Source organism: Rhamphochromis sp. 'chilingali' (assembly GCF_963969265.1).
Source record: "Rhamphochromis sp. 'chilingali' genome assembly, chromosome: 2".
NCBI classification, from domain to species: domain Eukaryota; kingdom Metazoa; phylum Chordata; class Actinopteri; order Cichliformes; family Cichlidae; genus Rhamphochromis; species Rhamphochromis sp. 'chilingali'.
In genome coordinates, this window is record NC_137930.1 from 58,078,228 (window position 1) to 58,095,801 (window position 17,574).

The 17,574-nt window shown below is 43.2% G+C and overlaps 1 long non-coding RNA gene across 2 annotated transcripts; it reads right to left on the minus strand.

Annotated features, from left to right (window-relative positions):
- Positions 1–1,983: 1,983 nt before the first annotated feature.
- Positions 1,984–16,479, minus strand: LOC308391783. 2 transcript variants are annotated; one of them, XR_013970694.1, is made up of 4 exons: positions 16,085–16,479; positions 6,829–6,973; positions 6,381–6,442; positions 1,984–6,096 (listed from the first exon to the last, which is right to left on the minus strand). It is a non-coding gene; the product is annotated as an uncharacterized lncRNA (long non-coding RNA). The 2 variants fall into 2 exon arrangements; XR_013970695.1 differs by having other exon boundaries at positions 1,984–6,442.
- Between the last annotated feature and the right edge of the window lie 1,095 nt (positions 16,480–17,574).

Here is a 17,574-nt window from a genome sequence, read left to right on the forward strand (position 1 = left end):
ATATATATATATATATATATATATATATATATATATATATATATATATATAGAAAACACTCAGTGGGAAAAAATCTATACTGATATGCTGATTGACTAACGTGCTAGGAATGAGAGGATTCCACATCGTTTGATGGAAATGGAAATTATAAACCTACAGAGGTTTGAATTCAAAGAAACCCTGAAAATCAAAGTAAAAAAATGTTGCAGGCTTGTACATTTTACTGATTTTATTGCAGCAACTCAGTAGTTTGTATGATTCCAACATGCCTCACAACATCAGGGGCCGCTCATAATGAGATGACGGATGGTGTCCTGGGTGATTGCCTCCCCGTTTTGGAGCTGGGCATCACTGAACCACATTTTTGAGAGATTGAGGTGCAACCTGGTGGCGTCTTATGGACTGAGACATGATGTCCCAGAGATGTCATATAGAATTTAGGTCAAGTGTTGGGGCCAGTCAATGGTATCAGTTCCTCCATCCTCCAGGAACTGCCTGTGTACTCTAACCACATGAGGCCGGGCATTGTCATGCACCAGGAATCAAGACCTACTGCACAGGCGTAGCATCTGACTATGGGTCCAAGGTTTTAATCTTGATACCTAATGGATATCAGGGTGCCGTTGCCTAGCCTGCAGAGGTCTGTGGATATCCCTCCAAAGACCATCACCGACCCACCACCAAACTGGTCATGCTGAATGATGTTACAGGTAGAGTAGCACTTTCCACAGCTTCTCCAGATGTTTCACATCTGCTTGTGTCAGATGCAGTAAATTATATTGTATTCTGGTAATTAAACAAAACAAATGATTGGAAATATAACTGATGTCATGCTCCTACCACACACATCAGTAATTACTACACCTTTTTATAGACAAAATGCTGAAGCTCTAAAAAACAAAGACTTCTGACTGTATGTGCGTAGATCACTTCCCCGGTGTAGCTTTCTCTGTGGAAGTTATTTAAAACGTTGGTTGCTTTGATGCCATTAATTAGTGAGTGGTCTGTTTACAAGTATGTATCATCTTTTTCTCCTTCTTGACTACCATTATTTTTAATTTAACTAATACAGGAATCATGCTGTGTTTCTATTCAGTGAGTGCTTTTTCAAACACGCACACATTTAATTTCACCCCGACTTGTTTATGTGCCATAAAAGTACTCTCAGTTTTCCTCAGTGTACCTTAAAATATTTTTAACAAGCATACAGCCAATCCCTGTTCGATTTATTCTTTTTTGTTTAAAATATACTTAGTTTCATCCCAAGGGACGCAAAGCAAGGAAGTAACAACACATGAGAATATCTACATTGAGGCGATCTTAACTGGGTTAAGATGAACTTTTTCTGTGAATCCAAGTTTTTTATGTGTAAGAAGAAAAACAATCAATAGACCAGACCAACAACAAAAGCACAACACATTTTCTAAGTGTGGTGCACTTATAGCCCTGCCATGCACACAGAGGCATAAAGGTATAAAGGGATATGAAAACAATTTTTAAAGCGTCAGTGATGAGAGCAGGTCGGATACTGTCATGAATCGCTGTGCGGCAGGCAGGAGTTGGACCCAAAATGCAGGACTCACAGACTCGGGGAGGTGAACTCAAAACACAGCTTTATTTGCTGGTAGAACAAACATACAAAACTAGATTAAACTGGGAAACCATAAACTAAGAACTCACAGGGAGACACAGGGAGATCCACACACAGCATGAGGGACAACGCGACACTGACTCAGAGAAACACAGGGTTTAAATACACTGGGAAGTAACGAGGGGAATGAGACACAGAAGGAGGGCACAGCTGGGAGAAATCAGGACTGACAAGACAAGCAAAGCAGGACGCATTCACATGAGACACGGACCATCAAAGTAAAACAGGAAGTATCACACAGAGACGCGAACTTGACACAGTGGAGACAGCAACTAAGAAATACAGAGACATAAACCATAAGGCAGAGGTCTAAGAACCAAAATACACAGGGAAATACTCAGCTGGGAACACAAGAGACTAGACTAGAGAGAGTAACAAAAAACCAACCATGAGAACATAATGCACAATGCAGAGTGACAGAAAACAAGAAACTCAAACATGCAAAGACACACAATTACACAGAACAGAGGGGACACAGAGAGACATGAAGGGCAAGGGATCAAAACTAGAAGCCATAGAATAAATCACACACAAGTACAATAATACAAAAATCACAAAGAACTAAAAACGCTGGGTCAGGAGACCCAGGACCGTGACAGATACAGTGTGGGAGAGTCTTCTGAGATTAAAGGGCTACGACCTCAAGCATGCAACATCTCCCTGGAACAGCTAAAGGGTTTATTTTAGATGAGTTGAGGGGATATGGGGTTGAGCATGAGCGTAGGAGTTTAGAGATCCGAGTAGGAGACAGCCCATTCAAAGCAAGCAGCAGAAACATAAAGACGATGGCTGGGCTCATATACAGCCACAAGCCAACCGACTTTCTTTCTGAGCTGTGCAAAGTTTAACTTATGGAGTTTCTGAGACAGCGATTTGTCTGTGGGCCCCTTCTTTCTGAATAATTCATTTGAAAACCACTTTTATTACTTGCTGTGTATGTAATTTATGACACAACCATGAATGCACCATGTCTGTATTTGACAGGTTTCAAAAATGGCCTCAGTAACTGATTTTATAAAAACACTGCAGTTAATTGCACTTTATACTAATATGTCATTAACACCATATAACAACTCACTGTAGTTATTTATTTTTATTTAATAAACCTAATGTCACCAATTAGGACTAAATGATTTTCTTTCACAAAAAAGGCTCAACAAGATTCGCTGTCATTCAGCTCATGAATCCTGATAAATCACCACAGGCACACGTAGGAGGAGCAGAGTTAAAGAGAGCGAGAGCAGTCTCACATGCAGGGATCAGACACGGCGCGAGGTCCAAAATCCAAGTGTTTCTAAACAAAGCAGAGGTAGGTCAGGCACAAAAATGTAGATAAGGAGCAGGAAAAACGACAGAGTCCATGAACCATCCAGAGATCCAAAGAACCAAACAATGCGTAAAGACTAACGACGCATAAAAAAACAGGGGCAGAGATCAGACACGTGAAACAAAGAGGAATGACACAAGGAGTGTGGAGATGCTCCACTGCTTTGAGGATAAAGACAGTCTGGCACGTGAGATGAATTAGAAGCAACAGCAGGAGGAACTGAAATACAAAAATGCATTTAAACTCTTTCAAAAGAAAAATATGAGAGATAAAATATTGAAAATATTAAAAACACACAAATCATCACAAACAATAGTCAGTATATTAACTGAAAATTGGCATAATTGATTAAAGGTTAATCTATGACTTGGAAAAACAGACAGTTGCTTATCCCTTTTAGGTAGTCGAGCAATTGACAATTGTTGAGCAATTCTTTTTTTTTTTTTAAAGACAAATCTAAACATGTAGAATAAGTTCAGAAACTGATTTTGAAGGATCAGCTGACTACAAGAAACTTTCACAACGTAGCCACAACTCAGGCAGTGGACCAGGTTGTCCACTAATCACAGGGCTGCTGGTGCCTTTCTCCTGCCATCAGGAGAACTCTCAGGAGGTACTTCTGACAGAAAGCAAGCATCATGCGTGGCATTGTCGTGTAAGTGTGTAGATGTGGTTGGATGTGAAACATAATCTAAAATGCTTTGTATTACTGCAAAGGTCCAAAAGGCGCTTTATAAGTGCAGACCAGTTATATGCAGGTCTTATCCTGATGCTTTTCAGCCAAGCATCCTTATCCTAGTAGTGGAATTAATCTCATCTCATGTTAAATGTAAATAAATAAATAAGTAATCCTGCTCCTTCCTTCTGGTCAGTATTGAAAGAGAAGTCAGAACCTACAGGTTTGAAGTCAGCTAGTATTAAAAGGACAGCCTTTGTATGGAGTATTTATGTTATGTTGTTTATTTCATGTGTTAAGATAAGAATGGATTTTATTTAAATAATAAAATTGTGGTTTATTCTTTGGACTGCATGCCTAAATTGAGAGGAGGGCTGAATGATGTAAAAGTGATGCAAAAACCAGTAGAGACCAAAGCACTGCTACTTTTGACACTTGGGACAAAGTAATCATTGCCTTAATTTGTGGAAAATAACCAAGGTTCTGATTTGCAATAACAGTTGTTGCGAATTCACGATGTTCTCAGAAGTAAAGATGTTTGTCTCTTTTATGGAAAAAAAATATTGTGAGAGGTTATTCGGGGTGTGATGTCAACACTGCAGCTCTCTAGTCTTACATTTTTTACAAAAACCCCTCAAACACACTTGTCATTCTTTTATTAATTCAGATGGAAAAAAAACCACACGACAGGGCTGTTTTAAAACCTCAGTTGAGACAAGTGACTTTGGGACTTTTAATCAAAACCTCAACCATGTGAGCTGCCTGCTTATCTGCATCAAACAGGATTTCAAGTGTGCCTTCAAGGCAGAGAATCCACAAAGTTTTGAAATACTTTTATAAGATATCTAATTAAGGGTTTTAGATTGATGCATGCACTGATTTTATCAAAGTAATATCCTCACTTTAAAATCCCATAAGACAGCATTTAGAAATGAATGAGGAGGCCAAGAAATATGAGGACGTTGTGGCCATGCTGTTGCTATGGTGTTGCTGTGCTATAATTAGAACCAGGAAAAGCTCATTAATCTACAGGCATACATTTAAAACTATATGAAGGGGGACTTTGTGCACACCTACTAATGGGGCATTAATAAAATCATCTGACTGCAGTGATGAGTTTTTGAATTTAACCTCCACAGTATGAAGTCACAGTTATGTCAAAAAACATTTTTCCTCTAAACAATTCTCAAATAACACATTTTGAATATCTCTATTATATCTTTTGGCCGACTGGTGTTTTTCTATTTGCTGAATAACTATTTCCAACAGATTGTACATAACAGAAGACAAAAATAATTACTATTGTATGCTATAATATTTGTCTTTATTTATTCTTTTGTACTGCAGAAAAGACGTGAGCACCACAGGGGTCTGCCTCAATTTTTATTTGAATCTATCACCAATAACGAGAGCACTCAGAGATGCTGTTTGCAGACAGTTTAATACAGAGCAGAATCTCAGACCCGTGCAGCGTTATGGTCTCAATTTCATTTGTTTTAATTTAATTCAGCACTGAACATGTTGAGATTGAGTGTAAGAAAGCAAAAAACAAAAAAGAAGGTATGATGGTTAAAAAAATGCACGATGAACAAATTTCTTTGAGGTTACTGAAAGAAAATCCATTTTTTATATCACATAATTCATTACATTTTATATTTGGTCTAATTTATTATTCACGTCTGACTCATAAAAAAAAGTTTTTGTCAAGTCACTGCAGCCTGATATAATCATAAACCAGACACCCAGATCATAACTGACTTTACAGACGTATGGGCGGCCTGAGAGGTGGCGGTCATAATCAGGATTGGAAATAGGTGAACAATCCTCCCACAGAGAAAATGTCTTGAAGTGTTTCCCCACTTCAAGCATCTTTTGCATGTACAGTACTGTATGTGTGCAAACATCTGCATTAAGATTAGGCTGTGATTTCACATTGGTAATGCATAAAATTCAGTCATTTGTTAGAAAAATCATAAGCACATGATGATAAGATTACAGGACATTTTGCATTGTTTAAAACACAAAGATGAAGAGAGACACTTTCAATAATTTCTGTTTATTCTTGTAGAAAAAAAACTTTCATGATTTAAAAAATTCTCTAATTTGCAATGATTGTACAACAAAAATGTATATATAATAAAAAAGATTGAATTAATATTAAGATTTGAAGGTAAAAATTCAGAAAAAATAGAAATGATAAAACCCAATGGCCACAGCATCCTTTATGTCCTTAGCTTCTGTTTTACTCCTTTTTGTCATTGACAGCCTTTGAGTATATGAAGTAAATTGGATTTGTTTATTGTTTTTCTGTCCTTTCCTGATGAGCTGTCGACCTAATCAGAATGTTTTTTAATAATTAGATGTACACATTATCAGGAGCAAAGTGTCGGTTGGAGGCAGTTAGTATTCACTGGCGTGCTGAACTGCGATCCTTGATGATCACTGAAAACATCAAGGTTAAAATTTGATTTTGAACATCTTGTGTGCAGTGAATAGTGAAAGGTAGACGTGGCACAACAAACAGTATTATGATGGCATTAAGTTATATAAGTTCGTTTGAAGGACGTATGCGTGACCACTGTGGGGATTAAAAGGAAATGAGAGACAATAGATTTAAACAATATTTATGCATGATGTGCTTACTGGTTTTGGGTAATGCAAACATGTAATGAACACTATAAATGAAAGAAACAAAGGTAATGTAAATTAGTATTTAGATAGGCTACCTGGGGCCTGTTGCAGCTGAATCGACGTGTTTAGGCTCTTCTTTTGGCCATTGTCCACACAGCTGAAAAGTCAAATACACATCACAAAAAAGGCTCTTCACTATTAGACTTGCTACACAAAAAGAGTGAAATTTTACTAACTCTTTACTTTACTAATCCACTCCCTGTAAAAGGTAATTTGCTATTCTGCTCATTACTATGTCTAACTGCAAGTTAAATTTATCTGTATAGCAGAACTCAAATTATTATAATATACCCTAACCTATGACATAACCATGTAACAATAAAGTACCGATACAAATGTTTGGCTGCTTTGGCACTCCTGTCGTTACTTGCGGAAAGGAGATGCATCTTACAAACCTAAGTGTGCATCTGCTAATTGTATAAGTTTAATATAAATACAAGTTAAATACATAAATATACACATACAAGAGATACTTAGTCTTACATTGCTCTTCTGTTGATCCACAAGATTGTTGTCTGTTGTAACGGCTCGACAAAAAAAAATTTACGCTTCTTTTTGGGCACGCTGCACGAACGGCCTGAACAGGGCTTAGCTCCTTTTCTTCTTCTTCTTCTTTGAAAGATGTTTGCTGTGGGCAAAATACTAGTTTCTGATGAGCATTTGTAACCCGTTCATGTGTTACGCCTGTTGTTCTGCGTTGTGTTCTGGCGTGAAAGTAAGAGGCAGGAGACAGTACTGGTCTTTGGCTCTTTACTGTACATCTGCAACACAGAAATATGTGTTCGATCTGTGTGTGTCATGCGACTGCCAGTACACCTCTCCTCCGGCCATGCTGAAAGGAGCTGTGCCTGCAGCTTCATTAATGTACATTAATGTAATGAATCAAATACAACAAATTGTTTTAAAACATTAACTTAAGCTCTCAAAAACAAAAAGCACAAAATAAATAATATGTCACTGAAAAAACATCAAAACAACTTATAAGAACAATAAATGAAAGACTGCATCTCCAAAACATAAGAACATCTCCATACCTGCAACACAGAAATATGTGTTCGATCTGTGTGTGTCATGCGACTGCCAGTACACCTCTCCTCCGGCCATGCTGAAAGGAGCTGTGCCTGCAGCTTCATTAATGTACATTAATGTAATGAATCAAATACAACAAATTGTTTTAAAACATTAACTTAAGCTCTCAAAAACAAAAAGCACAAAATAAATAATATGTCACTGAAAAAACATCAAAACAACTTATAAGAACAATAAATGAAAGACTGCATCTCCAAAACATAAGAACATCTCCATACCTGCAACACAGAAATATGTGTTCGATCTGTGTGTGTCATGCGACTGCCAGTACACCTCTCCTGACGAAGGAAAAAAGAGTGCATGCTGTTAAAAAAAGGGAGACTGCCGCGAGTATGCTCTCAAGCCGCTAGCGATCAGGCTAACTTAGCATGCTAGCATTTTAGCTGCGTTCTCGACTAAAACTCATTATAAGTGTATATTAGTGAACTCCGCCCTCCACAAAACTTATCCCGAATGAGTCTCTTAATGACAAACAAAAACGCGGCGGTTCGGCTGTATTCACACTGCAGCTTGGGATCCGAACAAACTTTAATTAGCTGAGAGCAACGTGGCAGTGACTTACCTCCGGCCATGCTGAAAGGAGCTGTGACCGGGGCACACATGCACGCGCCTACGTCACCACGCAGCGCACACACGCACATGAACGCACACAGACTCAGATCACACAGGTAGGAGAGTGAGATGCAAAATGACATATTTAATCCAAAAAAAGAAAGTGTTTTGGGTGAAATTCACAAGTATTTAACACATATGTTACATTCACCCCCCCTGAATTTCACCAAAATCACTACACATCTGAATGGTACTGCAGTACCAAGAGGCACAACGATGCTGAACTACCATCACCTCCAGAACAGGCAACCCAAGGATCTTATCCCATAGTTCAGTTAAAAAACTATCCATAAATGGATTAAAAGAAGTTGGATAGGTTGATCAGGCCTCCAACCCTTTCAGAACACAAAGGTGCAGCCTACACCTCATCAAAAGTGGTCCCATAAACACGCCCAGGGTGGGTGTCATGATGCCTCAAGCAAGTACAACACATTCATAATACGCAATGGGATGACCAAAAAAAACAGTCTACGTCAGAGGCCGAGCCTCCCGTGGCGGTAACAGGCCCCATGTAATAGGCTTCTGGACCATGTTTTCTATCAGCCTGTTGGACTGACTTTACCACCCGACCTGCTCTGGTAACCACTCTGCTTCGAACATTGGCATGGTCAGAGTCATGTCTTGGCAAGTTGGATGGCTGCTCAGTATACGGCTGACCAGAGGTCTGATTGATGTCTGAGCCAGAAACAGGAACAGTCTGCGGAACAACAGCGTCCCCATGACAGGCACCTGGAACAGAATCTGTGCCAGACTGTGTCAAATCAGAGGTAGCGGAACAGTCAACCGGAGTCGGAAGAGCAAGGTGCTGGGCCTGACCAGAAGGGCTTGCTGAAGTGTGCGTTGTGCAAGTCTGAGAGTCAGGTAGGGCATTGTCCACAGCCGCACCATCACATGAACCATGCTGACGATCCGTGGACTGTGAGGCATGCTCTCCTGCCACAGAATCCACATCCACTCCATGGCTCAAATCCGAAAGGACCCACAAGGAAGTCCTTGCTGCGGTAGACTCTGTCTCTAGACTGCCAGGGTCCTCCAGATCCCCACAAGCACTGAGATCCCCCTCACTGGAGAAAAAATCTAGGGACTGACTTCCCAACGAATCCTGGACAGGAAGGAAACTCACGTCCAACAGAAGGTTTCTGTGTACAACCTTACTCTGGCCTGAAGAGTCACTGATCCTGTAAATGTGGGTCCTGGGATGCCTCTCCACAACAGTGTAAACCTGAGGCTCCCACTTGTCTGCAAGTTTCTTCTTGCCCCGCTCACCTTTATTGGCAAGCAGGACGCGATCCCCAACGTTCAGAGACACACCTTTGATTTTCTTATTGTATTGACGAGCCTGATGCTCCTGCTCATTGCTGGTGTGCTCCCGGGCGATCTTGGCAGCCTCAGACAAGTATGACAGAAGAAGCTTGGAGTAGCCGTTAAAGTCCACCACAATGGGATCATGCAAAACAGACTTGAACATAACGTCGACCGGTAGTCGTGGGACACGGCCGAACATCAAGTAGAATGGGGCATATCCAGTAGTCTCGTGAACAGTTGCATTATAAGCAAAGGTCAATGTCTGAATCTGCTGCGGCCATTCCTGTTTGGCTCTGAGAGGGAGAGCTCGCAGCATGTTGCCAAGTGTGCGGTTGAACCGCTCCGTGCCCCCATTGCCCATAGGGTGATAAGCCGTAGTGTGAGACTTGGCAACGCCCGAAATCTGCAGAAGCTCAGAAAATAATTCACTCTCAAAGCTGGGACCTTGGTCTGAGTGAATACGCTCAGGGAAACCATATACACAAAAAACACAGTCCCATAACTTTCTGGCAACCTGCTTGGCAGTCTGATTCTTGCACGGGAAAGCAAAGGCCATTTTCGTGAAGTGGTCAGTTGCCACAAGCACATCAACAGAGCGCTTCTTTTTGTCCTCTGCTGACCAAAAGTCAATGCAGATGAGCTCCATGGGAGCAGAGGTCTTAATGCTCTCTAATGGGGCTCGTGCTGCAGGCTCTGGAGTCTTGGCAAGTATGCACCTTCCACAGCACCGAACATGCTCCTTCACATCCCTCTCCATATTGGGCCAGAAAAAACGTTGCCTTGCTAGGTGGAGGGTGCGAACTTGACCCTGGTGCCCTGCCAAATCGTGGACACCTTTCAAGGCCTGCACCCGTAAATTCACTGGCAACACCAACTGGAGTCTCTTTGTTTTGCTCACAGGGTCTCTCGTCTCCCTGTAGAGAATGCCATCCCGAACCTTGAGCCTCTCCCAGTGCTTCAATAGGGCCAGTGCCCTGGAATCCATACCATGTCTCTCACGCCTGGAAGGGCGCCTCCTGCGGGCTACGAGTGGCAGGACAGCGGAGATGACGGGATCTTGAAGTTGGTGGTCCTCCAGCTCATGTAAGGTAAGTGATGGCAGTACATCATTGCCAACTGGTTGCAACTGCTGAACAAGGTAGAGAAGGGAGGCAGCTCTATTCTCCGCAGCGGTTTCCCAGTAATTATGGTGAACCAAGGTAGCCGTGACTTCCGACGAACTGTAGGAATCTTCTGAGGTCAGAGCTGGAACAGGTTGTTGGGCAACCTGAATATTTTGGACACCAAACCTGAAAGCGTCCTGCACCTCATGAGCCGCCGCACCTTCTGCATTCCGCACCAAGTGCTCGTAGGGCTCCTGAAGCAAGCGCCCACCAATAGAATAGGTGAAGGGGTCACGACTAAGTGCATCTGCTACAACATTCTTTCGACCTGGGATGTACCTCAAATCAAAGTTGTAGGATGACAGCTTGGCCACCCACCTTTGTTCATAAGCGTCCAGCTTGGGTTTGGTAAATACATAAACGAGCGGGTTGTTGTCAGTCCACACTGTGAACTGGTGCCCCTTCAACCAGTGGCTGAACTTTTCAGAGATGCTCCACTTCAGGGCCATGAACTCAAGGCGATGGGCTGGGTATCTCTGCTGTGACCTGCTTAGTGCTTTGCTCGCAAAAGCAATAGGGCGTGCCTTATCCCCGTCGATAGGCAATTGTGATAAAACCGCTCCCAGTCCATCCAGAGAAGCATCCACAGACAAAATAAACGGTCGTGAAAAGTCAGGGTGAGCCAACACGGCACAGTTAAGGAGGTCGTCCTTCAGTTTATGAAAGGCCTTGTCACATGCAGGGCTCCAATCTGCAGCAGTCAACTTCCTGAACATGCCAGCACCCCTCCCAGCGTGACTAGTCCGTCCCTTCCTCTTCTGACCAGCCGTCAGAGCAAACAGAGGCTTGGCAATGGCTGAGCAACCAGGAATGAAGCACTGATAGAAAAAGACCATTCCTAAAAAGGACTTAATCCTTTTCACAGAAGGAGTGCAACCATCCTTCTCCATTAGAGCCTCCTTTGGCATCTTGGAAATCACTTCCACCTTAGCTGGGTCCACAGCCACTCCGGTCTGGTCGATGACATGACCAAGAAACCTGACTGACTTCCGCAGCAGATGACACTTCTTTGGACTCAACTTGAGATTGTTGTCTCTCAACCTTTGAAAAACAGCTCGGAGCCGGCACAGGGCTTCCTCTTCAGTGGGAGCAAAGACCAGGAGGTCATCCAAGTAGCAGAGCAGACTGGTGAAGTTGAGGTCACCAAAGATGTTCAGCATCATGCGCATAAATGAAGCTGGGCTATTGCAGAGCCCTTGTGGCATCCGGTTGTATTCGTAGAGGCCAACAGGCGTTGTGAAAGCGGTGTACTTCTTATCCTCCTCACACATTGGAATGTTGTAAAACCCAGAGGTTAAGTCCATCGTGCTGAAGAAGGCATTGCCCCCAAGCGCGGCAAGGCAATCCGCTTGGTGAGGGAGTGGGTGCGCATCCTTAAGAGTCCGCGCATTCAACCACCTGAAGTCCGTACAAATCCGCAATCCACCATCCTTTTTCCAGACCATGACGAGGGGGGATGCATACTCGCTGATGGATTTGCGAATAATCCCTTTCTCCTCCATGTCAGTGAGTACCTGCCTTAGTTGTTGGTAATGAGCAGGGGGTACTCTTCTGTAAGGCATACGGAATGGGCGTTCATCAGTCAGGTGGATCCGATGTACAAAGCGTTTAGCTTCGCCACAGTCAAGCGGGTGTCTAGAGAAGATGTCCTCATACTGCTCAATTAGCTCAACAAGCTCTCTCTTTGATTGTAAGCTGGCATGGCATGAGTCAATGTCAAGATCACCCAAACCTAGGGAGCACAACCTGTCATTCAAGTCGGCCTCAGTAGCAGCTGGCCCACTGACTGGTACCTGGGCCATACTCGCCATCTTGCAGGAGTCCTGCTGGAAATCAAGGTCCTCCACCGCAAGGCAAGATGAAACGACAGCAACCCTCGAGTTGCGTTTCAAGGTTAGTGGTTTTGAGGAGAGATTGGTCATCTTCAATGGCACCCACCAATCACCCCACATGGATGTGATCACCCGGCCAACAAGAACGTCTCTCGGCCCAGACCCAGAGGTGCAAGGTTCCACGATGATCGTGCTGCCTGGAGAGACTGGCACATTGCTGGGCAGCCTGCCCCATACCAGATGCTCACACCGTGGGAGTAGTGTCACAGCACGAGGCAGTTTCACAGTGCCAATTTTGTCAGGAACCTCCTCACCCCTCCATCTGGTGGTGCACGACATCATGTCCAAGAAGTGCTCATAGTCAAGAAGCGAGTGCTTGCTTCCCACAGACACAAGCTTCCAATAGTCATCAGAATGTTTCATAACTCGCATCAGGTACTTGAGAACATTGGAGCCAATGATGAGCTCATCACGCTGGCCCGACACTACCAAAACTGGTACAATGCATTTCACACCGTGGACAGTAAGTGTCAAGTCATAAACGCACTTTGGGTGGGTCTGCTTCCCACCACAGCCAACCAGCACAATACGTTCGGCCGACTGCGGTCCACTCACAAGAGCCCCAGCCTCTCTAAGTGACTTCTCGGCCTCTTCACTCATAGTGCAAGCCATAGACCCGGAATCCATCATGCCCCTCAAGTTAACCTTGTCATTCACTGCAACTTGGGTGTAGAACAATTCACTAAATGTAGGCACTACTGCTGGTCCCTGAACCACGACACGGTATCCCTCTGGCATTGTTGAACAGGTGTTGACATAAAGAATTTCGAGATCCGATTCATCATGATTGAGGGTATTAGGTTCATCCCCCACACTGCCCCTCTCCAAGTGTGGGTGATTCAGTTTTCCGAAGGCCAACCCTGCCTCGCGACAGCCCCGGCCTCCCGTCCCTCACGACGACTGTGACAGTCCTTTTTCCAATGACCAGGAGCAAAGCATGCAAGACAGAGATTCTCTCTCCTGCAGTGCATGTGAGTGGAATGACCAGTGTTGCCACAGACCTGACAACTCTTCTTAAGAAAGGGCCCGCGGGTAAAACGCTGCGAAGGTGCAGATGCAGGGGCTGTAGTCTGCACATTCTGACATGCAATCACGCGATCCAAGAGGCTGATCAGAGCGCGCATGCCAGTCACATCAAAAGCTTGGGTGTTAGTCGAACCAAGCTCGCAACCAACTGACTGCTGACTAGATTGAGTGGACACACTGTATGTTGGTGACTGTTGGAACTGAGGAGTAGGAGTAGGCACCGGACAAGAAGACACTGATGTCCCAGAAGGACAGGTTGTCGAAACATCAGCTAGAACAGGAGTGAAGCAAGCTGCTGTGGGCGAAAGCTGACAAGCAAGGTTTGAGGCTGGTGCTGTAGGCTGAGACTGCAAGGCGACACTGGCCTGCCCAGGCTGTGATGCCATCGCTTCTTGAGGCACAATAGAGCAGTTGTGGCTAACCTCTCTCCTCTGTGAGGTGTGGAAACTGCCCTGACTGCGTGCCCTGAGTTCACGCTGGAAGCTATCAATGCGTTCTTGAACCTCAGTGGTTGTCCACTCCTCAGCTGCTTTGATGCTGAGCCTGTTCAAGAGGATGGGGTCAGGGCAATACTTGATGAACATCATCGAGACCTCACGCCCTGGATCCTCAACATTACGCCCCTGCCTACGCAAGCACTCGTCAGCAACGTCAATAGCATTGTTTAGCCTTATCCAATATTCCATCACTCCCTCATGTTGTAATGGTTTCGTGTTATAGAAGTCAGCCATAGGCATAGAAGAGTAAGTCAATACACTAAAGTGCTGTTTCAGAATGTCAAATATCAATTCAGGAACCTGGACATGGTCAAGTGAGGGGTTGTGACGTAGGGTGACCCTCACTACATCCTCGCTGATCTGTTGGTGTGTTGCGTTTTACAAAGTACATTTCCATCATTTCAACCCATTCATGAATGGAAAATTTATCACTGCCATCACCCCTGAAAACTGGTGGCTCCTTGACGTCTGATTGCAAGACAAGTTTCACCCCAGACAAATTTAGCTCAGGGGGTCCCTGCTCAGCCTTAGAGCTTTCAGTAGGCATACTGGTCCCCTTATCACCTTGCAGCTGGGCTACAATGGACTGACCAATCTGATTGGCCAAATCTGAGATGAGTGTACTCAACTCAGCACTGCCAGCTGTCTGCGGGGTCTGAATGTCACAGGGGGGAACCTGGAGACGAGTGGAACAAAACTTGGGAGCAAATGACACACCAACTTTAGGTGTCTGAACCCCATCCCCAAGAAACCACCCTCGCCCCATACCAACATTAGAGGAAACCTCCCCATCAGGAACACCAGTTGCCTCTGAACCAGATGCTGACTCCATAATGATGAATAAAGCACAATCACAAGAAACAAGATTCCAAATAGTGCAACTGTACAAAAGCAAACACAGTATTCTTAACTAACACTTAATGTTATCCAGGATGAGAATTGAGCAGATTAAATGTCCAAGCTCATTCAAAAAGTCCCACACAAGTTAGGAAAAGCAACCAACTTGGAACGAGGGCAATTGCGACGAGCTCCCCACGGTGATCGAGATGACGTCGATGCTTGATGAATCCAAAGGGTCACGGCACCAATGTAACCCGTTCATGTGTTACGCCTGTTGTTCTGCGTTGTGTTCTGGCGTGAAAGTAAGAGGCAGGAGACAGTACTGGTCTTTGGCTCTTTACTGTACATCTGCAACACAGAAATATGTGTTCGATCTGTGTGCGTCATGCGACTGCCAGTACACCTCTCCTCCGGCCATGCTGAAAGGAGCTGTGCCTGCAGCTTCATTAATGTACATTAATGTAATGAATCAAATACAACAAATTGTTTTAAAACATTAACTTAAGCTCTCAAAAACAAAAAGCACAAAATAAATAATATGTCACTGAAAAAACATCAAAACAACTTATAAGAACAATAAATGAAAGACTGCATCTCCAAAACATAAGAACATCTCCATACCTGCAACACAGAAATATGTGTTCGATCTGTGTGTGTCATGCGACTGCCAGTACACCTCTCCTGACGAAGGAAAAAAGAGTGCATGCTGTTAAAAAAAGGGAGACTGCCGCGAGTACGCTCTCAAGCCGCTAGCGATCAGGCTAACTTAGCATGCTAGCATTTTAGCTGCGTTCTCGACTAAAACTCATTATAAGTGTATATTAGTGAACTCCGCCCTCCACAAAACTTATCCCGAATGAGTCTCTTAATGACAAACAAAAACGCGGCGGTTCGGCTGTATTCACACTGCAGCTTGGGATCCGAACAAACTTTAATTAGCTGAGAGCAACGTGGCAGTGACTTACCTCCGGCCATGCTGAAAGGAGCTGTGACCGGGGCACACATGCACGCGCCTACGTCACCACGCAGCGCACACACGCACATGAACGCACACAGACTCAGATCACACAGGTAGGAGAGTGAGATGCAAAATGACATATTTAATCCAAAAAAAGAAAGTGTTTTGGGTGAAATTCACAAGTATTTAACACATATGTTACACATTCATTTAATCTTTGTAAGCCAGTTTATTTGAAGTATCAGTGGGTAAAGCATATGAATTAGTATCAAAATGTATAACTAAACCAGTTATTACATTTCTGCGCATTGCTCACACATGCTAGTTAAAGTAAAATGTCACTACAAGAATACTTACAAACCAGTACTTCTTTTCCATTGCTCCGAATTTCTGTTAAACTGGGAACCTCTCCTGTGATTTTGCAAAAGTACCATCCACTGCATGTTTCATTAACAACAGATAAAATGTGTGTATTTTCACTGCCTTCAGTGGAACTGTTTGCAAACTTGTTAATTATTTTACTGCACAGATTCCCTGAGTTGCTGAATGAAGGTCCATGTGAGCTAAAATACCAAGACACTCGATATCTCTCATATTTCTTTGTGCTCAAGCAGCAGTGCAAAGTCAGAGATGACCCAGATGGAGCAATCACTCTTGTCTGGGTTTTATCCAGAAATACGTGAGTCTGGCCCGATATCCCCACAGCTGCTGCTACCACTGTAGACAGAAAAAAGAAGAAATGTTATACCTTTTGTTTTTTCTGTTTTAATTTTTTATTTTATTTGTGTTAGATATCAATTTTGAGTCATAGAGTGGAGTTTTTAGCAGAACAACAGTGCATGGGAATCAGAGGACACAGGTTAAATCGAGTAAAACAGGAAATAATCAAAAAGAACATAAAGACAGACAAGGGAGCATTTGTGTAAGCACAAGCAGTTGAGACAGAAGAAGGAACCAAGAGGAACATGACACAGATAACAACCTCAACGAAGGAACTAAAACTAAATCCAATTCAAGAATTCAGATCTAACACTACAACAGAAACTCAAAACCAAAAGCCAATAACTGATCTAAACTGGGAGAAACTAAACTCAGAGCAACACACAGGTAACAAGGAAAAAAAACAATAGATGGGGAAGACTAACAAACAACCTGACAATGAACGAAAGAAAACTCACACAATAAATGCACATGGGGTGACGAGGGAAGTGGAAACACATGGGGAACATAGCTGTGATGAACAGACCTAATGACACAAGAGGAAGCAAAACTGAACACAGGACAGGAGACTGTCAAAATAAAACAGGAAATACTAAGACACAGACTAATCCATTGGGACTAGACAGGCTGAGGGGACAACGGGAGGAGACACAAGGAGGGGAAACACGGAACACAAGAAAACTCTGAAAACAGCAAGAAAAACTCAGGACTGACTAGTGAAACCTAAATCATCATAATAACACAAAAACACTTGGAAAAAACACAATAAACTCAAAAGTTGGGTCAAACACCCAGAACCATGACATGCAACCTGAACTTTTAACTGCCTAATTATAAAACAGTGCGAACTGCTGGATTGTCTCTTGAAGTTCTCTCAGTAAAAAAAGATGGTATTTAGTCAATTAGAATTTGATGCCTAAACTATGACTAAAACTAAAAAAGTTTTAAGAAAGTTTGCTGTCAAAATTAACACTGATGAAGCAGCCAATCTACAAACACAATGAACGCTACCAATAACACCACACCACCTTTGATCTACTGAAAGTAGCAATGATGGAGATGTTTTTGATTACATGTGCTTCCCAAAGCTTGACTTTGCATCCAGTCCTTCCCTCACCTACTTGATC